The sequence below is a fragment of the Microcebus murinus genome, chromosome 1 (assembly GCF_040939455.1).
Source record: "Microcebus murinus isolate Inina chromosome 1, M.murinus_Inina_mat1.0, whole genome shotgun sequence".
NCBI classification, from domain to species: domain Eukaryota; kingdom Metazoa; phylum Chordata; class Mammalia; order Primates; family Cheirogaleidae; genus Microcebus; species Microcebus murinus.
The window spans coordinates 65,421,165-65,438,531 of NC_134104.1; the positions used below are offsets into that span (position 1 = coordinate 65,421,165).

The 17,367-nt window shown below is 40.9% G+C and overlaps 1 protein-coding gene across 2 annotated transcripts in view; it reads right to left on the bottom strand.

Moving 5' to 3' along the window:
* HACD2 (3-hydroxyacyl-CoA dehydratase 2) overlaps positions 1–17,367 on the bottom strand; it is a 94,462-nt gene that overhangs the window by 17,552 nt on the left and 59,543 nt on the right. The gene's annotated exons all lie outside the window — the stretch shown is intronic.

The window sequence follows — 17,367 nt, forward strand, 5'->3', positions numbered from 1 at the left end:
GTTACATATTCATCTTTGTTGTTTTTTACACTCTTTAAAAAGTGCATTAGTGCCCTTATGTAAAAGCTGACCTGGTGTGGTGGCTCACGCCTAATCCCAGCAACTCTGGGAGGCTGAAGGGGGAAGATTGCTTGAGGTCAGGAGTTTGAAACCAGCCTGTGCAAGAGTGAGACCCTGTCTCTATTAAAAATAGAAAAAATTAGCCAGGTGTGGTGGCACGTGTCTGTAATCCCAGCTACTCAGGAGGCTGAGGCAGGAGGATCGCTCGAGCCCAGGAGTTTGAGGTTGCTGTGAGCTAGGCTGATGCTATAGCACTCTAGCCCAGGTGACAGAATGAGACTCTGTCTCAAGAAAAAACAAACAAAAAAACCCCTTGAATTCCTAGGCTCAAGTGATCCTACTGCCTCAGCTTCCTGAGCTCTTACTATATGTCAAGCAATTTTTAAAAATATATATTACCTCATTGCATTCCCATTTTACAGATAAGGAAAGTGAGATTTAAGAGAATTTGAGGGTTTATAGGTCTGGCCCCTAAACCCTGAACAGTTTTGACTTGTCTTCTTGGGCTTCAGGCCTCACACACGTGTATGCATACACACATGCACATGTGTGTTATGGGGAGAACAACTCTCTTGTGGAATAAGAACATTTGGAAGGAATCCTGTACATGAAGAGCCTGGAGAACAGGTAATATAAATGTGATGGTTGTTTAGTGTTAAGAAAGCCATCTGTTCTCCAATAAATGTAGCCAACTTCTGAAAAGGGAATGCAGAATGTGATTTGGACACTAAAGGGACCGAGGGAAGAGGCTCACTGAAAAAGACTGAGTAACAAAAAACTACAGGTCACTGGTATCCGCAGGTATCCTTAATATATCCACGAAATGCCTTCTAGTTGCGCACCAACTGACCCAATATAGAATGCAACATAAGAACTTGAAACAAACCCTAATGAATTCCCTAAAGTGAATGTGACTCTTCTTCACTGAGCCTTGTTTTGCTAATAATCTTCATTTCTCTTTTAGCCCTGTTTTACTTCTTGGATTTGACTTGTCAAAAACCCTAAAAATCTATCTCAAAAGTTTGTTTCTCTTTTCTGTGTCTGCTATGTAGAAATTAAAATATGAAACATGATTCCAATTAAAAAAGAAAACAAACTCAGAAAGATAAAAAAGAAAATAAGGAAAAAGAAATACTTTCCTAGGCAAGCTCTGATTTTCCAGAGAAGAGATCATCTCGAATGTGTATCTGGGTACTAAGTACTAAGGTTAGTACCCAGTACTTAGTACTTAGTACTAAGTACTAAGGTTCACCTCTTGCCCTTCCCCAGGTGGAGGAATCAGTATGGTGGCTGCAAACCTGGGCTGGTGAGGTCCTGGAGGCTGAGGACACAGAGAGTGAGGGAAGGTGGGAGGCGGCACGTGGTGTGAGCCAGAGGCCTGGCAGCTAAAGGTGGGGATGGTAAAGGAGATGGCCAGTGGGGTTTGGGAATCAGCTACAGGAAAATAAGTAAACTAAGCAAATAAATCAATACACTAAGAAAAATGGGCTTCTTGTTATTGGAGGAAGTATTTGCAAACATGGAAGGGAGAATGCAAGAAAGACACTGGGGTATTAGACTGCAATTGGAGACTGCATCAGTATGAACTCATGATTTATATATATATGTGTGTGTGTGTGTATACACACATACACATGTAGCCATGCAAGTTATTTTAGATATCTATGTGTGTATTTATGTATGTACATATACATGTATGTATGCCCCAGATTTCTCTATTGAGAGGGCCTAGTGGCCACGAGCACTTGAACTACCCAGATCTTAGATTCTAATTTTTTTTTTTTTTTTTTTGAGACAGAGTCTCACTTTGTTGCCCAGGCTAGAGTGAGTGCCGTGGCGTCAGCCTAGCTCACAGCAACCTCAAACTCCTGGGCTCAAGCAGTCCTGCTGCCTCAGCCTCCCGAGTAGCTGAGACTACAGGCATGTGCCACCATGCCTGGCTAATTTTTTCTATATATATTAGTTGGCCAATTAATTTCTTTTTATTTATAGTAGAGACGGGGTCTCGCTCTTGCTCAGGCTGGTTTTGAACTCCTGAACTCAAATGATTCACCTAGGATTACAGGCGTGAGCCACCGCGCCGGCCCAGATCTTAGATTCTAAATGACCATCTTCCACTAAGAGAAATCAGGCCTCCTTGGCAAAGGGCTGGTTCCAGGGCTGATGCAGGGGAAGTACAAGATGAGTCTGGAAATCCGTTTGTGCCAGAGTGTAAGGAAATACTCAGTTAATGATGGAGCTAAGTTAAAGGACCAGGAGAAAGAGCTCTCACTGGCCAAATCACAATTTTAGCATCAAAATAAATAACATATTATAATCTGTTGAATTACATAGGAATTCATGAGTCCAAACTGATATAAATACAATTTAAAAATGGGATAACAGGTTGCCAACTCATGTGTGTAAAACCACTGATTAGAAACAGACAATCACCATTTGGTAGCCATCATAGAGGTGGCTGATCCAGGCAGGAGTCTTTCTCACAAAATACTAATTCATGAAAAGAGGGAAATGGTGAATTGAAGGCGGAGCAACCTGGGAGACCCTGACAGGAGCAGGTGATCGAGGTCAACATTGCCAGGGGTGGGAAGGGGGGGGTCAAGGCATGATCTGAGCATGGCATCATTTCTGTGCTGCTCCTGCCAAGGATTCATGGCTTGGACTGGTTACAAGGGACGTTGACTGGATCTAGGTTAAGGGTCCCCCTATAGAACTTAAGGCCTAAACTCTTTAAAACTGACCTGAGGACAGGATGGACCAGGCAAGACTGAGGACCTCTTCCAGATCAAAGGAGTCTGGCGAGACCTGACAGGGAAACATGTATGTGGCAGGAATACAGCAGCAGCCATGTGTCTCCTTCTCCCATGTACCCCAGTGCCTGGCACTCACCTGGAGCACAGAAGATGCTGATTATTGTCATTCCAGGATGGAAAAAAGCACAGTGTTTGGACAGTTAGTGAAGTTTGAATGGGGCCTGTGGATTAGACGGTAGTGTTGTATCAAGGTTCATTTCCTGATTTGGAGGATTCTATGCAGGTGATACAGGAACATGTTTAAAACATCTAGTAAGTACTTAGGGGTCATGGGACATTATGTGCAGCTTACTTTCAAGGTTCAGAAAAAGACAAATGATAATGCATATATAAACACAGAAAGACTAGGCGGTGGAACAAGTGTAGCAAGATGCCAATAGTTGGGGAATCTGAGTAAAAGGAATATGGGAGTTCTTTGTACTGTTCTGGCAACTTTTCTGTAAGTATGAAATTATTGCAAAATAAATTATTTTAAAAAATCATCTGAATACTAAGCAACTACTTTGGGGATACAATTAGAAGCAAACACAACTATCACTTGGTTTCTTTCTTTTTTTTAATAAATATTTTATTTTCTTGAATTTTAAAAAAGTTTACACTATTCTACTTTCTTTCTTTAACTTAGCATACTTAGATACACCTAAAACCACTTGGTTTCTAGATACATTGTTTTAGATGTGAGGCCTAAGGGTTTGCCGGGAGAGGCCGGCTATTATTACTATAAGAACATTTATAACAAAACACATCAGTGAGGGCACACTAAGAGATAGCAACTTGAGAAGGAATAACAGATTTAATGCTGACCTTCAACTTGTATCAGCATTATCACTGTCTTAGCCTGTACAGACCCTGAGGGCAAGGCCCACAAATTTGCTTTGAAGAAGGGCTAGCTTAGTTGTAAGACAAAAATCAAATTCTTAATAAATGCTTTAGACTAGGATAATAATGATGATTAACATAATGATAGTTCCCATTAGCAGGGCTAATTATTTCTTAAGTATGATAAAAGTAATTATGCATAAATTTTCACCAGCTAACTGAGAAACTGTTTCAGTAAGTGTAAAGAACGTATCCGTTTCTATATGAAAAGTCAATTATATCTCCGTAATAAACCTCAGGACATAAAAAATTCAAAACAGTTGTATAGAAATTTGTCTATTTCTGGAAGTAGAGAAAACGACAAACTTATAAAAAGATTAGGCTACTTTATAGCCAATGTGTAGCTAGCTAACACTTATTGAGTACTTACTAAGTGTCAGGCACTGTTCTAAGTGTTAACTTAGAACACTTACAGGTGTTAACTCATTGACTACCCCAGGAGGAGAACAACTGGGCCTGGGAGAGTGGCACAGCTCCTTAGGTACCTCAACAGGCTCAAACAGCCCTCAACTGGGGCAACTGAGGATGACAAGTCTTATGGTACTCTGTCCTCTCTGCCTTATAAGTTATCCATCTATATGGTGTTTGCTGTCTGCTTGATCCTACTGGAAGCCCTGTGAGGGCAGCAACCATGTTTCTTATTTCCTTACATATCCCAGTGCTTAGCACGATACCTGGAGCACAGAAGATGCCGAATACATATCTGTTGAATGAGTAAGAATAAAGAAATAACAGGTGGTGACCCATCTGCGGTCTGAGCCTGCATGTTCTCTGACTTGGCTGGAACAGCCTTGGGTGGGGAGTGCCACAGCACTGGTGCCTAGCTGGTGAGTCAACCGAGGGGCCGGGCTGGATAATAGGACAATCCCAGTTCTTTCTCTAACTTGATTAAACTTTTTTGAACGAAAATACAACTCATTTAGTTATCTGTTTAAAATGAATTTCATCCTTGATAAGACACCGAAATGTATTAAATATTGATGCCATATGTTTAGGCCAGTCGTGGTGGTTCATACCTGTTATCCCAGCACTTTGGGAGGCTAGAGGATGGCTTGAGGCCAGGAGTTTGAGACAAGCCTGGGCAACATAGCGAGATCCCATCTCTACAAAAATTTAAAAATTAGCCAGACATGGTGGAGTGTGCCTGTAGTCCTAGCTACGTAGGATGCTGAGGCAGGAGGATCGCTTGAGTCCAGGAATTCGAGACTATAGTGAGCTATGACTGTACCACTTCAGCCTCACCTAGATGACACAGAGAAACTCTGTCTCTAAATAGATTAGTATTAGTCTTTTTACATAACAATTTCATGTATTAAGTATTCTTTATGATTTGGTATTATTTAAAAATCCACTATAGGGTCCTTGGTAAATAAACCAGAAAATACTACACTTTTAAAAATGAAAACTGTAAGTTATAAAAACATTAATATTCTTCTCCTTTAAAAGAGAGAAAAATGTGCAACTATCTACTTTTTTTTTTTTTTTTTTTGAGATAGGGTCTTGCTCTGCTGCCCCAGCTAGAGTGTGGTGGTGTCATCATAGCTCACTGCAACCTCAAATTCCTGGGCTCAAGTGATCCTCCTACATCCTGGCTAATTGTTCTATTTTTTGTAGAGACGAGATCTTGTTCAAGCTGGTCTTGAACTCCTAAACTTAAGCAATCCTCCTGCCTCGGCCACCCAAAATACTCTGATTACAGGCGTGAGCCACTGCACCTGGCCTACATAGTTTTTAATCAAAACCTACAGTGACAAAGAAAACTGGTTAAAAAGTTTTTACCATTACAACACAATAACTAAGGACTATTTTTGATGTGAATGGCCTAGTTAAAAACAACTCTTGGTCATGAAATAAACTTTTCTGAACATGCAATGAGAAAAATGTATAGGCATGCAGTCAACAAGCAATGCATGATCAATTCTACATTTATGACAAAGCCAGACATGCAGAGATGAATGCTAAAACGTTCCCCTTAGTCCAACTTTAATGCTTACTATGCGTCCAGCCCATTTTCTGGGAAACATGAAGGAAGCGTGGCAGGTACTTTAAGTAGCCTAGCTAATCACTACAACTGGCCTTTTGCCAATCAAGTGCAACTACGGAATCAAACAGACCTCAAGACTTCTTGGCTGCATGTCCTGGGGAAAAGTTATCTCTCCTCTCTGAGCCCTCTTTTGTAAACTGGAGATATGTGCCTTTGCACAGGTGTTGTAGGATTAGAGAAACATATTAAGTGTTTAGCAAAGTGCTTGCCATTATTCCATGAAAGGAAAAATTCAATTCAAAACGTATTTATTGAGTTCCTACTATCTATGCTAGTCATTACTGGGACTCAGTACAATGTTACCTCTTAGGCTAATTACCAAGAAAATGTTTTGCGTTGTTGTTTTGCTTTTTGTTGTTTAAGTATTATTTAACAGATGCCATCCCTCCTTCTACTTGAAGGTTAAGACACATCTACCCACTCTGGGTGTCTAAGGATCTCACCAGGTGCTGGCTTTTCCCAATATTTTTCTTTAGTCCTGTTTGATTCTCTCATCTCCAAAGAGCATGTGATTAACTGAAAAGCTTTCATGCAACTATTACCTTTGACACAACTGAAGCACGGGGACTGCATCAGAATAGGGTTGTATTTAATCCCAACCCTAATCATATATATCTAATCTAGTCTAAGTAGCCTACGAAATGACAGGATTAACTGCAGCAATGATAGCCCAGAGAACAATATTTCCACCAATTGGTTACTGTAGCCCCTGGGGAAGAGCCGGGGGATACTCACCCCACAGACTCCCCCAAATCTCCAAATGCAGTATCCCGGTGTGCCTGCCCAACACTACAGAGGGGATAGGATTTATCATTGTTAGACATGTAACTGAAATGTCAAAAGAACATGAAATTGATAATATATTTTGTGAAATGTCATGGCTCTTTTTGCTCTATGAAAGTATAATCGTCGTAAACATTTCAAAAGAGAAAATAAAAATAAAGGCTATGACCATCACCTCCTGGAGCAGAAATATCAAAATGCTGACCGATGGTCCTGGACCAAAGATATTCTGTTTGGCCTTATATAGTACTTTAAAAATAACTGAACCAGTTTTTAAAAACTGAGAGATTTCACATTTTAGAAATCTGGATTTCTGCCTTTCTTAAAAAATTTACACTTCATAACAGTGGACCTATCTAGCAATCACTACCTGAGGTGCACACAAGCGTGTGAGACAGTGTGCATGCACTCTCCAGTCACCATGTTTTTCTTTTCTTTTCTTTTTTTTTGAGACAGAGTCTCATTCTGTTGTCTGGGCTAGAGTGTCATGGCATCAGCCTAGCTCACAGCAACTTCAAACTCCTGGGCTCAAGCGATCCTTCTGCCTCAGCCTCCCGAGTAGCTGGGACTACAGGCATGCGCCACTATGCCCGGCTAATTTTTGCTACATGTTATTTTTAGTTGTCCAGCTAATTTTCTTTCTATTTTTAGTAGAGACGGGGTCTTGCTCTTGCTCAGGCTAGTCTCGAACTCCTGAACTTAAGCGATCCTTCCATGTCGGCCTCTCAGAGTGCTAGGATTACAGGTGTGAGCCACTGCGCTTGGCCACCACCATATTTTTCTTGAACTTTCTCTCTCTCTCTGTCTGAGACAGGTTCTTGCTCTGCTGCCTGGGCCAGAGTGCAAAGGTGTTATCACAACTCACTGCAGCCTACAACTTCTGCGCTCAAGTGATCCTCCGACCTCAGCTTCCCCAGTAGCTGGGACTACAGGCATGCACCACCATGCCTGGCTAATTTTTCTATTTTTTGTAGAGACAGGGGTCTTGTTATGGTGCTCAGGCTGGTCTTGAACTCCTGGCTTCAGTGATCTTCCTGCTTTGGTCTCCCAAAGTGCTAGATTTACAGATGTGAGCTACTTGCATGTAGCTGAACTTTCTTTTTAAACTAATTGGTGGGACAGACCTCTGCTGACAGTTGATAACCCCAGCTACTGATGGTAAAGTGCTACAGAAATGTAACACAACGTATGTGAAAAACGTTAAAGTTTGAAAAACCATTAAGTGCTACTTAAAATTCTGATTAATGGAATGCTGAACACTATTTTTAACAATTTGATCAGTTTTACACTTGAAGATCTGAACATGTTTTTCTTTGAGGCAATGACCTTGACAAAAGATTCCTTCCAACAAGGCAACACCAATGCAGAAGGCAAAAGAGTCACACACCTTTCAAGTTTGGGGTTATTCTTTCTGGTAATAAGCCCAAGCACAACGAGGTAAAAGGAAGAAAATGCCAAAACCTGTCCCGTTAAAAACAAACATTTACGGGGGCAATCTGAAGAAAAGAAAAGTTAAAACGCCTCAATGTATCAAGCCTAATAATTAGTTTTTCTGAAGAAAACAAAAGTTAAAACTCTTCAGTGTATTAAGCCTAGCCATTAGTTCTCCTTCCCTTCTAAGATGCAGCGCATGCTCTCAGCGTGCACACACACACATCCACACAGGTACAGCAAGTCACAGCTTACAAATTCCAGAAGTTCACCACGGTTTTACTCCAGACTTGCAAGGGGTCCTCTCTCTGGAAAATGCAGACAGCTTAGTAATATGCTTTATTTTTTCTGTGATATGTCACAGCTTGTAGTGAGAACTTTGACTACAGGGCTTCTTGACATGGGTAAGTAAAAAACGTTACTAAGCTCTCCTCCCTTAAGAAACAGAAATATACTTCATTTATATTTCAGAGGAGTGGAGGGATGGGGGTCCTTCGTCACATTTCCCTGTGGTCTTTAAGATTCCCGGTGAGACCAGTTAGTTGTTACCTGACTGCGTTCATTGTGCAGGACAACTATCACGAGGTGGAAGGTACAGGTATTCTTCTCAGGTTTATGTATTTTTAATTAAACTATCTGATACTTGTACTTCAAAATAAATTTATTTTGAGAAAGCTACAGTATATAAAGGACTCCCACTTTGGCAAAAAGGCAGGTAATAAAAGATAGTTCTGCCTCCCACATATTAAAAGTTTTCAAATGAATATTAACCAGTGCTTAAAAATGCCTCTATTGTACTGTGGAGCACACCTGTTTAAAAGCAGTTTACAGGTAATAACTTTTAACTTGTCTTGGCTTTGCTGACATATCTTAGCAAGGCTCACGACGCCTGCCAATCACCTCCCCTGTGCAGTGTGAGAGAAGCTTCAAGTGCAGTGGGATGATGGTGCTGACTGTACTCCAGTGGCATTCTTTAACTCAAACAGGAGAGAAAAGGCATGTGGAATGGTTTCTGCCAAGGGCAAACTCGGGCCGTGGTGTCATGGCGAAGGCCGGGCTGCAGCCTCTGAAGCACCAGGCCAGGCCGGCACAGCCTCCTGACCCAGTGCACTGGCAGCTGACCCACTGCCACCTCCACAGTGGTGGGGGAACACACCAACACCATTTCCCATACCCACAATCGGGATTTTCGTGACAATTTAATCTAGGGAACTAAAAAGAAATCCCTTGACTTAAAGAATACACTATACCAAGGATACTTTATACATTTTCTTTGGCCGCCTTATAAAAAATTATACAGCCATTCACACACACATATTGGATATAATATATGGAAACTGAGCTGACTAAAATCAAGAGAATGATAAATAATGATGTAACTAGAGCTGCACTGTCCAGTAGGCTAGCCGCCAGTCATATGTAGCTATTTAAAATATCATATTAAATAGAAACTCAGTTGCTCAGTCACACTAACCGCATTTCAAGTGGTCAATGTGTTCACATAAGGCTAGGAGCACTGACGAGCACAGAACGTTTCCATCATCAAGGAGAGTTCTATTGGACTGTACAGGAATAAAGGAAATACCCCAAAGAAACCCAGAAGAAAAATGTTGGTAACCAACATCTTTCCATTACTCTATAGTACTAAAAAGCTACTTTTTGGGGGCTTTAAACAGTCTAAAGAAGCATCTTAATTCACTTCACTTTGAACCCACGGATGAAAGCTAGTTTGAATGTCAGAATCACTTACTGCTGACTCTCCACTGATAATACCACTTGACAGCATGGTTCTATGCCACAGAGCTTTGTTTTCCTGTGTTACTCATTAATTCAAGCTGATGACATATAACTAAAGCCGAAACCACTCAGGCTCCAGCCTGTAAATCTCATGTGCTTATTTGGGAAACTACTATTTTAAGCCCAAGGTAACAATTTTTTTTCTTTCTTCACTTTCATTCCTTTTCTATGACAGTTTCTTAATGTCGAAAGTCAAGAATCTTTGTTAATCCCAGGACTCCAAGTAGCCAGATTCAGCTCTAAATAGGCTTCCTGCTATTGGGAGGGAGCAGCAATACATTATAGATACCAGCTAATAGTACAGACACGTCTTATGCTTGAAGAGGATGAGTTCCAACAATAAGCTTGTCAAAATTTTGTTATTAAAACTATGAGAAAAGGGACCCCAATGATATACCCAGAAAGTAAACTAAATGGGAGGGGGGTTAGTGGAATATTATAGAAGATCAAAACGCAAAATGTACTGAAAAGCCTAAAATCTGGAAGTCCTGGGGCAGAGGGAAAGGAAGAAGACACTCAGTGCCGCAGCCTGAAGGGGACAGGGCCAGCTGGGGCAGGAATGGCACTGGGCTCCGGAGGACACTTTTCTCCAGGGCTGGCAGGTTGGGACCTGGCCCTTCCAGTCCTGAGTGAGTGCTTCCACATGAAGATAACTGTGTAGACTTGTGGGGGGTTTGTCTGGTGTATCTGCCCCTTCTTGTGTCAGAACTGGTGACTGGGAATGGTACATGTCAGATTTTAGCTCTTGGGGTGAGAGAGCAAAAGAAAATGCCCTGAGGAGCCTCAGTGTTGGGGTGTTTGTAGGGCAGAGTCACCACGGGAGGAGGGTGCAGGATGCAATGGAGGAGAGGTCAGAGCAGAAAAAGATGAATGTTAAAGGCCAATTAAAGAACATCCTGATTTTGCTGAGCCTGGAACCTATGCAACTACTGACTGATAAACAGGGCTGTGTTCTGTATGAAGTGTGATAATGTTGGCTTCCATGGGTTAAGTAGATGTCTTTTTTATTTTACACTTATTACACTTAACTGACTTATTAATAATTATCACCAGAGGATATCATATTTTCAACAACAAATGAGTTCCAGTAGAATTTTTAAAGGAATTAAAAAAGGGGGGGGGGCACTAGGACAGTGGGAGAAAGATGCACCATGGATGGCAGAAGTGAACCTACAATGAACATCAAGTATCTAAGGATTTTTCTATATTTTGAAATAGAATCTTTATATACAGTACAGGAAAATGTTGGGAAGGGGCAGGAAGAAAAACACAGGGAAAGATACATTCTGATTTTGCCCAAATCACCCATGCTAAATATAGGTAATGGAAAAAGGACCCATTTAGCTTTAAGTAAAACAATCTTTAAGTAGAAATAGCACTAAAGTACTGCTGCATTTGTCTAGGAGCTGTCTAAAGTTTGACAGTGTCTGATTAACAATCAAATAATGAGGTTTTCTTACCTTTAAGAGAGGTGCTAATTTTAAAAGTGAAGGTGATGTAAACCCACCTACAGAAATATTTAAAATAGAAAGTAAGGGAATAGATGGAATAAGGGTAGAGAATTTCAGACATTCAGGAGGGCCAGAGGATACTGGATGTATCTCAGTGGCCTTTGCTACCTGAATTGGGATGTCACCATGGAAGGGGCACTGAGGCTGGAAGACAGGGTGGCATGGCTTCTGGTCCAAGAACAGAACTTCAGGAGGAAATAATGTGTCCCCACACAAAGCATCTCATCTCCTCGTCTGAATGACTGGGATAAGAAGCTGCCCTTTCTGCCTTTCCATGACACCATGTTCATGGGTGGTGCATGCTGGGAAAGGCCCAGCACAGCCATCAGGGACAACAGGGAGCATGTGCAGCCACGGGAGAGAAGGTACCAGGAGCAGCCTCCAGAGGTGGGAGAGAACACTAGCATACTGTGTACCCAGCCTCAGAACCCAGCAGAGAGAAACACTGTAATGCAACCAAGCTGGCACAGCAATGTGGGACTTAGGATATTAATTTATCCAGAGTTTTAGCTTTTGTAAGAATGAAAAAGAGAAGGAAAAGAGGAAGATAAAAAATTGTGTTCCATCTATGAAGGAAGTGGCATTCCTTCCCAGAGCAGTTGTTTGCTGTTTAAGGGATTCCAGAAGCTGCTCAGTGAAAAACTGCATGCAAGAGATTTTGATTTCTAAATACTGCCACTTTGTTTTCAGATATTCTCCTCATTTAATCTTCAAGAAAACTCTGTGATATCACAGTTGGGGCAGATATTAGCATTATCATTTTATAGATGAGAAAAACAAGGCTCAGAAAGTTCAAGTGCTTTGTTGTAAGTCATAACGTGTCAAAGCCAAAACTCATCAACCCTTCACCTAAGTTATGGGTGGTAAGCCTCCAGGTTCTAGAATATTGAGTTCTAATTACCTAGGAAATAATAAAACTGTCAAGGCTAGGTGACATTTCTTGAGAAATCTCAGGAAGAGATGTTGGCACAGTTTTTCCTCAGGGGGAAACGACCTAGTTCTTCAGTGCAGTGATTTCAGATCTTTCTCTGCTGTAAGGGCGGTGCTCAAGCCTCCCCTTACCTAGGCATCAGCTGGATTTTGGAGAAGGCACTAGAAACTCCACGTAACTTTACTTAGCAGTTTAAGGGAACTCTGAGGCTTTCATTCCTCAAGAATGAAATAACAGCTCTTGAACTTAGGAGATGCTGATTTGGTTAGGCTTCAAGTAAAGTAAGAAGTGAAATCCAGAAGAGAAGGTCAAACAAAAATCACAGCACAACACAGAGGTATGATCTAAGGATCATTTCTCAGACCTTGGAATTCACGAAATTATCTGAGGAGCCTAATAAAAATGCAGATTCCCTGGCCCTATTCCCAGACATTCCCTATCAAGTGTGGGGTGGGTCCTGGAATGTGTGTTTTTAATAAGCTCTCTGGATAATTCTGGTCCAAATAGTCTATAAATCCTAATTTGAAAAACAGTCTTGGAACTTTCAAGGAGAAGGTAAGTTAATTGGAGAAATTCATCAGAGCCACTTGAGCAGTAAAAAAACAGAGAAGCAAAGTGTTGCAGAGAAGCACCCAGGGCCCACAATGATGTGTGCACTTGTTGCATGAATGATTTAACAAGAGGATCAGATCTCAGTATGCATGTGGCATAACAGAGCTGTTAAAGAGGAAAAGGCCCTCTTGGTCTAAGGCAGGGGTTTTCACTCCATGAGGGAGCAGGAAAAGTCAGCACAACAAAAATAAGGGCGTGTTTACGTCAAGTTTTCAAAGGGCGAGAAGGCGGCAGCCCTGATGCAATAGAAAGACCCTGGATTCAGAACCCAAGCTGCCATTTGTTGGGTGTGTGACAGTCACTTTGCCTGCCCAGCTTCCAAACTCTAAAGGGAGGCTATAACCCATCTCAAGGTTGTCAAGAGTGAGTGGTCATAATGTACTTTAATAAAGCCCTCTGTAAACTATGACACATTGAACAAACAAAAATCATTGCAATTATAGGAAACTTTCTTAAACACTGATGACAAGAGTTCTGTAAGCATCTTGCTGACAAGCTGATGAGTGAGAATGGTAGATGGAGTGTCACACGCCCAGCAGCATGCCAGGAGGAGGGACACAGCTGACTGGTGAAATTAGGAGAATTCACAGAACATTCCAGAAGAATGTGGGAAAACGTCCTTTCTTCCAATGCTGGCAAAGGGTGAGGAGGACAGGAGAGAAGGCTCAGTGCTCTGGGGGTATAGTTTTATTTTATGCAAATTATCCCTTGTAAAGTATACAGGTTCTTCACTGCACTTGGGCTACAGCCACAGTGAGAGCCCAGCAACTTCTTCCTCAACTACTCCCCAGGGAGGCGAGCTGGGACTTCTGCTCCACAAATGCAATCTCACACTAAGAACTCACGAGAGGATTTGGGGTGGCTTCTTCAAAAAGGGCTGAGGCAGGAAAGAACACAACAGTGGCCTACTTAAAAGTTCAGGAATGTGAGCTAAGCTTCGCTACTTATGGACAAAGAATGATATGTGCCCTGTTAACTTGTCTGCTTCTGAAGGGGGGTCATGGTGAGGGACAGAAGCTGGCATTTCCCACTGAAGTTCCTTTTGAAAAATGCCAATCCCGTCTCAGTTCAACAAGGAGACAAAGATATAAACACAAACGAAGGGCTAAGGAAGCAAATGCCAGCAGTGGCCAGCCCAGCTAAGGTAGGGGGCAGGAGCCAGCTCAGGGCTGGGAAAGCTGAGACAACCCAGACAGGAAACGGGCAGACTTGCACTGAATACTGTATCCCCACGTCCCGCCTCCCTACCCATGCCGCAGCATGTTCTGCCAGAGCTCTTCTTTCTTCATATATATGGTCTCTTTAAAGGGAAAAAGGTTCCTGCCCAAGATTGTGCACGAAGGAAGAAAAATTAAATAAAATAAAGAATAAAAGGAAAAAGGTTATTTGCTGTATTAGAAGATGAAAAAGCTTTTGAGAACAGAGACCACAATTTTTTCCTTGATATCCTGCTGATCAAGGCATCACCCTAGCTGATGGGTGGAAAACCATCTGATCACTTTTTAGGTTCACAATGTACATGGTGACATTTACATGACTAGCATTCCATGGGGTAGAAACTAAAGTGACAAGTGAGGATACAGGTCCTGTAGGGCCTTTTCACCTCATATGTGAAAAAAGTAGAGTCTAGTCTTAAAAGGTATAAGGTTACTCCTCAGGGCATCATGTACAGTTATAGGGAAACAAGGGAAATGAGCATAGAAAACCATGAGCAGATCAGAGAAGATGAAACAGAAGCTCAGATCCAAATGGAATGTGTTGAAAATGAAGAATTCTTATCCACTTTAGAGGGGAATCTGATGTAAAAAAAAAAAACCTGAGAAATGATAACAGCATAAAAAGAGGTCAAACATCACTATGAAAAACTGAGACATATTTTATTAAGCACTTATTTCTGAGGTCAGTTTCCTTATGCATTAGTTATATGATTCTCACCATTAGGGCAAGCAGAGCTGAATATAAGGAAAATAAAGATATTTTTAAGATGCTTCAGGAAATAGAATGTAAGTCGTGTGTAATGTTGTACAGAACAAATTGAATTATAGCTAATATGAAACTCGAAGCCAGGAAAATAGCATTTGGCCAAGGGAAGGGGCTGAGGAACAGGTGACAGCACCCAGACTGGCCTCTGAAGTGCCACAGCAACAGTCTTTTTAAGTTAGCTGTTGCAGACTTGGGCAGGGCCAGAGAGGGAATCTCCTGCTCTAAACAAAACCAGTGAGTTTTATTCAAACAAAAGGGGAATGAGGAGAAAAGAACCTGATCCCAGAAAAGCAGAAATATCGAACCCTACTGACATGAGAAACGAGGAGGTCGACTAATCAATAGGTATAGGTAAAAACAAGGACCCAAGAGGTGACAGAAAGACAATAAAATTTACCACACTACACTCTTCAGAAAATATGTTAATGTTAGCAGAAACTGGGCCACTTTGGTTGCAGAGAAACAATTTAAAATATGCAAACGTAATGCATATATAACCTAAATTACTGTACAGCTAAAATGTGATAATATATGTGAGCCCATCTGGTACATGTTGAGTCTATACATCTGGCAGGTGGCGTGGTCACTGAGGATGACAGCCAGGCCCATGGACCTGTAATCCACAGAGATACTAAGAGCTTTTTAAGCCAACCTGTCTCAATGATCTGCCCCGGAAATCCTGGCAAATGCTGCTAACAGCAATTTGACTAACAGAACTGCCTGCTTTGAATTGTAAGCATGTTTGATGTGCCTGTCTACCCTCTGGCAGACCTGCTCATCAGAAGTGGTCACTGAAGCAGGAGGGAGGAGGAGAAGCAAGGCTATGGATAATCTATCAGCTGGACCATTAGTACCTAGACAATCAATATCTGACTATATTGGCAGAGTGATTGAATACTCCATAGTGAACAATATTTTGACTTCATGTACCTAGCATTTAATTATTGAAAGTACATAATTGCCTATTTAAGAATGTAAATGAGTTACTACTAGGAAGAAATTTTAGGTTACTGGAGACCAATGTCAGACAAAGTTATAAGTTGGTTAAAATGAAAATGAAAAGGAAAAATTATATACATAAAAGTAAGAGAGGAAGAAATATAATAGTCCTTCTTTATCTGGGCTTTTGTTTCTGTTACCGCTGGTTAGCCTTGGTCTGAAAATATTAAATGGAAAATTCCAGAAATAAACAATTCATAAGTTTTAAATTGGGCGCTGTTCTGAGTAGCTTGATGAAATCTCACACTGCCCTGCTCTGTGCCAGCAGGGATGTGAATCTTCTCTAAGTCCAGTGTATCCATGCTGTATATGTCACCCAGTTATCAGTTAGCAGATCCTGTGTTCAAGCAAGACTTGTTTTACTTAATAGTGGCCCCAAAGAGCAAGAGCGGTGATGCTGGCAATTCAGATATGCTACAGAGGAACCATAAAGGGTTTTCTTTAAGTGAACAGGTAAAACTTCTCCACTTACTAAGGAAAGTAAACAAATTGTATGCTGAGGTTGCTAAGATCTACAGTAAGAATGAATTTCCTATTTGTGAAATTGTGAAGAAGGAAAAAGAAATTTGTGCTAATTTTGCTGTTGCACCTCAAACTGCAAAAGTTGTGGCCACAATGCAAGACAAGTGCTTAGTTAAGATGGAAAAGACATTAAATTTGTGGGTGGAAGACATGTTGCATAGTAACTATAGCTTCAGGCATCCACTGGGGGTCTTGTAATGTATCCCACTCAGATAAGGGGGGTATTACTACATGGGTTAAAAATGACAATTTGTAGAAAGGACTTTGAAATAAATGAAGAGATGATGTGGTATTTTTAAATAACTTTCCTAACTCCATAAACAATTAAGAGTGAGAACAAAGGTGAATATTAGAATTTATTTGCCTGTTTTAAACTTTTTAAAAAAATAAATGTAATCACTAAAAAAGGGCACAAAATTATTTTACATTCTTTCTGCATGTGAAATTTAGACCTTTTCAAGGAGATAGATCTTTTTTTAAAAGCACATGGATCGGCAAATTCCATGCAAATATATTAATAACAAAAATAATAGCTTATTAACCAAAGTGTATTAAACTTTGGCTAAAAACTCATTAGCTATATATATTTTTCTGGATATATATCACACACCAATAAAAAGGTTAAAAAAAAACCCTCATTAGGTGAAATACAAATGAAACTGTCAAAATAAATCCTGAAAAACAAAATGTTTGGACAGGGATTTCAGAAGAATAGAGGGGAAAAAAAATGCCAAAATAATGCTAATGGACTAGACAGTTGAAAAATGAATCCTTCTTGTGACTACAAGTACTGTACCTCAAGGCGATATTAGTAAGAAAAAACTGACTTTGAAAAAGCAGAAACTGCCCCCCCCTCCAAAAAATGAAAGCTTAGTTACAAATTCACACCCATGGTGATGATGGTTTTCTTCATCAAATTCTTGCAATGAGTGTCCCTGGGGCTGCCTAGGTATCTGCCACTCTAGGCCCCTGTCAGAGCACTGGTCTCTCAGAACTGTTAGA